At 42.0% G+C, this 4,903-nt stretch overlaps 1 long non-coding RNA gene across 1 annotated transcript; it reads right to left on the bottom strand.

Moving 5' to 3' along the window:
- Positions 1-1,798: 1,798 nt before the first annotated feature.
- On the bottom strand, positions 1,799-3,599 carry LOC107489433 (uncharacterized). The gene is made up of 3 exons (XR_001592198.3): positions 3,559-3,599; positions 3,349-3,480; positions 1,799-2,001 (listed from the first exon to the last, which is right to left on the bottom strand). It is a non-coding gene; the product is annotated as an uncharacterized LOC107489433 (long non-coding RNA).
- Positions 3,600-4,903: the final 1,304 nt, after the last annotated feature.

Genomic DNA, 4,903 nt, shown 5'->3' with positions numbered 1-4,903 from the left:
TTTGGGTTTTTTTTTTTTTTTTACGTTGTGCTGACCCTTGTTCTTTAAATGACACTATCCCGAGGAGGACACAGAAAGATGAGCCGTAATAGCCTCATCTTCGGCAAGTACCTCCAATTTTTTCCAGCTTTTTTTCCTTTTTTTTACGTTGTGCTGACCCTTGTTCTTTAAATGACGCTATCCCGACGAGGACACCTAAAGGCGAGCCGTAATGGCCTCATCTTTGACATGCTGCTCCGGTTTTTTTTTCAGCTTTTTTCCTTTTTTTTTACATTGGCTTGACCCTTGTTCTTTAAATGACGCTATCCCGAGGAGGACACATAAGGGTGAGCCGTAATGGCCTCATCTTCGGCAGGCTCTTCCAGTTTTCTTTCCATTTTTTTTTACGTTGTGCTGACCCTTGTTCTTTAAATGGCGCAATCCCGAGGAGGACACCTAAAGGCAATCCATAATGTCCTCATCTTCGGCAAACTCCTCCGGTTTTTTTCCAGCTTTTTGTTTCCATTTTTTTTATGTTGTGCTGACCCTTGTTCTTTTAATGACGCTATTTCGAGGAGGAAACCTAAACGCGAGCCGTAATGGCCTTATCTTTGGCAGGTTCCTCTGGTTTTTTTCCATCTTTTTTTTCGTTTTTTTACGTTGTGCTGACCTTTGTTCTTTAAATGACGCTATCCCGAGGAGGACAAATAAAGGCGAGCCATAATGGCCTCATCTTCGGCAGGCTCCACCGGTTTTTTTTTTAGGGTGTGTTGACCCTTGTTCTTTAAATGACGCTATCCTGTAACAGCCCAGACCACCCGCTAGCACGATATTGTCCGTTTTGGCACACAAGGCCTCACAGTTTTGTCTTTGACGATAGGGATGCTAGCCGAAGCCCCCCCACACTCACTCGTCAAAACGCGTCATACTAGGGAGAGGTATCCACACCCTTATAAGGCATGCTTTGTTCTCCTCCCCAACCGATGTGGGCCTTACAATCTACCCCCCTAAGGGAGCCCAGCGCCCTCGCTAGCACATCGATCCGGGTTCCGGCTCTGATACCATCTGTAACAGCCCAGACCACCCGCTAGCACGATATTGTCCGCTTTGGCACACAAGGCCTCACGGTTTTGTCTTTGACGATAGGGATGCTAGCCGAAGCCCCCCACACTCACTTGTCAAAATGCGTCATGCTAGGGAGAGGTATCCACACCCTTATAAGGCATGCTTCGTTCCCCTCTCTAACCGATGTGGGCCTTACAATTCATCTGTAACAGCCCAGACCACCCGCTAGCACGATATTGTCCGCTTTGGCACACAAGGCCTCACGGTTTTGCCTTTGAAGATAGGGATGATGGCCAAAGCCCCCCAAACTCACTCGTCAAAATGCGTCATGATAGGGAGAGGTATCCACACCCTTATAAGGCATGCTTCGTTCCCCTCTTCAACCGATGTGGGCCTTACAATCCACCCCCCTAAGGGAGCCCAGCGTCCTTGCTGGCACATCGATCCAGACTCCGGCTCTGATACCACTAAATGTAACACCCTAATTAGCCTAAGCCTTACCTCGCGTCGTAAAGCCAAGGTTAATCAGAGATTATGATAATTCTAAACTCATACATAATATATATATATATATATGGAAAGAATAGCACAATCTAGAAGCCCGATGAAAGATATAGCTAAAAAACAGAATTTCGAAGCTTAAACGTACTAACGGAGCTACTAGATTAAGGCATAAGAAACAGACAAGATATAACAAAAGATAAGTATATAATATCATAAGGAACTGGTCACGACTCGCGGAGTTTAAGCCAGCTAGCCATATACTGATATACAAAACCATACAGTGAAAACAGCTTATACAAGTTTTGTTCTCTCAAATACATGCCTCTAGGCAAAACAAAATACAAAAGGAGAGATGTATAAACAAAATAAACCAAAAAGAACTCAAAATGACCCAAGATTCTCCGCTCCTGTCACCAACCAAAGCAACTCACCGAGATGGGTTGCGACCTGCATCTGAAAAATACAACAACAATATGGTATGAGAACCGGAGGTTCTCAGTATGGTAACAGTTCCCAGTGATATAGGATATAAGACCCCGGGACGCCAAAGGCAATCCTAAACTTCATATCCATCACAAGATTCAACTTAAAGCATTATAAAACATTTAAGCATAATATACCAACTTGACTTAAATAAACCAGGTTATCTATCTTAAAGAATTTCTATTCTAACCAAACACCGCTGTCCCACAGCCTTCACCAACCGATCCTCCATGCGATTCCATCGCCACCGCCTTCCGAACCTCCTCAATCCCAGCAGAAAACACAGATAATGTTCAAAGCAAGTAAAGCACAAGTAGTAGCATATATGGCAAATAATTCAGATAGCAAGTAAGCATGTTATTCAATTAGGCAAACCATTACAAGTAGACAAAGCATACAAGCAAATAGGAAATGCATATGATGAATGCCTGCCTACTGGCTGTGATATCACATTGTCGGTTCAACTGCCAACCCGACACATCTCCATGGAGACGTCGCCCTTCGGATTTCTTGCCAAAAACTTGGTGCACGAAATTGCATTCACACTTTTGCAATCCGCACAACTAACCAACAAGTGCACTGGGTCGTCCAAGTAATACCTTACGAGAGAAAGGGTCGAATCCCACGGAGATTGTGGGTTTGAAGCAAGTTATGTTTATCTTATTATTCTTAGTCAGGATGCCAACAACAGTGTTTTTCAAGTTCAATGGAAAAAGGAAAAAGGGCATAAAATAAATACTTATTGTGCAATAATGGAGAATATGTTGGAGTTTTGGAGATGCTTTGTTATCTGAATTTCAGCTTTTCTCTTGTACTCCTCTTCCCACATGCAAGGCTCCTTCCATGGCAAGCTGTATGTTGGGTGTCACCATTGTCAATGGCTACTTCCCCTCCTCTCAGTGAAAATGGTCCAAATGCTCTGTCACAGCACGGCTAATCATCTGTTGGTTCTCGATCATGTCGGAATAGAATCCATTGATTCTTTGTTATAGCATAATACATCAACCTCACCACATTTTCCTCCTTATTTCATTATTCTCAATTCCAACATCAACTATATAACACTTATGATCAAAATCACCATCAAACCCACCATTTCATAAATCATGACACTACAATCATTATAAGAACCAACTCCCAATCCATACAATCATTCATCATCATCATATCATTATAATTCATCACAATCAACTCAACATTCATCAATTCATCAATATTTAGTATACCAACCATCATTTTAATTCAACCTATCCTATTGGTCACTAGCCTATGTGTCCATGAATATTATATACTACATAGAGGAAACTGAAACCATACCTTGGCCGATTCCCTTTATGCACCCAAACTCAAAATGAGCACCAACAAGCTTCCAACCACAATCCAAGCTTTCAAATCCACTCCAACAAGCACAAATAAGTTCCAAAAGCTCCCAAAGCCACAATAATCAAACTATATACATATAAATCACCAGAAATCAACCTAGGGTTCAATATAAGCATAATCTCACAAGGGTTTAAGAGCTTTTACCTTTCCCAACAGATTTGACAACGCAAATCTAAAGCTAAGCAAGGATTAAAGCAAACCTAAACATCCAAAATTACAAAAACCCATTTAACCCAAAACTCTAATAAAACCCGAAATTTTGAAGAGCGGAACTGGAAGGATTTCGTGATTACCTTGAGGGTTTCTTGGGTGGGTTTTGTAGAGCTCTTCACAAGGAACGCGTAGCCGTAAACGGTGTGGCGATCGGAGCTCCGTAGCTCAAGATATGAGCTTGGGAAGTTTGAAGTGAATAGTAACAATGGTGGAAAGCTCTCACCTCTCTCTTCACTTCAGCTGCTGTTGTGTTTAGGTTATGAGGGTGAAAGTGGCTGAAATGGGTTCATTTAAGTGTATTTATATGTTGGGCTTGGGCCTAACTTGGGTCCGGTCCAACCCGTTAGCGTTTTTAGTCCGTTTGGCCTAATTTCGGGCCAAACCTTTAAAATTAAAGCCCGGTTTTCCATTTCTAATGTTTTTCTAAGGTTTTTTATGGTTTTCACTTTTCTCGTGCGGTACCAGGCAGACTTGAACCGGTTCAACCGGTTCAATTGCCGGTTCGCAATTTTTCACAGTTTTTCGTAGAAAGCACATTTTCTGACTCAGAAAGACCCACTGAGTCCAAAAATCACCTTTAAATCCTCAAATTCTCTTTCTAACCTTTCGAAATCTAATTTGGGCAATTAATTCACTTAATTAACCGGTTGATTCGTTGCGGTTCTTACATTCTCCCCACCAAATAAGAAATTTTGCCCTCAAAATTTGAATCACCTGAGAAAAGCTCGGGATAATCCTTTCGCATCTCAGACTCCAATTCCCAAGTGTGCTCTTCTACTCCTGCTCGCTCCCAAGCAACTTTAACCAATGGGACATCCTTTCCTCGCAGCTTCTTTATACTAGTGTCATCGATCCTCACTGGTGTCACTTGGAGAATCAAGTTCTATTTCAACTTGACCGATTCAGGCTCCAACACATGAGCCGCATCCGACATGTATTTACGGAGCTGTGACACGTGGAATACGTCATGCAAGTTAGACAGATGAGGTGGCAAAGTGATGAGCGGATAATTTATACGCTTTTTGGCATTGTTTTTAGGTAGTTTTTAGTAAGTTCAAGCTACTTTTAGGGATGTTTTCATTAGTTTTTATGTTAAATTCACATTTCTGGACTTTACTATGAGTTTGTGTGTTTTTCTGTGATTTCAGGTAAATTCAGGCTGAAATTGAGGGACTTGAGCAAAACTCTGAAAAAGGCTGACAAAAGGACTGCTGATGCTGTTGGAATCTGACCTCCCTGCACTCGAAATGGATTTTCTGGAGCTACAGAACTCCAA

Source organism: Arachis duranensis, chromosome 5 (assembly GCF_000817695.3).
Source record: "Arachis duranensis cultivar V14167 chromosome 5, aradu.V14167.gnm2.J7QH, whole genome shotgun sequence".
In the NCBI taxonomy this organism is placed as follows: Eukaryota; Viridiplantae; Streptophyta; class Magnoliopsida; order Fabales; family Fabaceae; genus Arachis; species Arachis duranensis.
The sequence above is the reverse complement of the archived record's forward strand: the minus strand, read 5'-3'. Positions and strand labels throughout refer to the sequence as shown.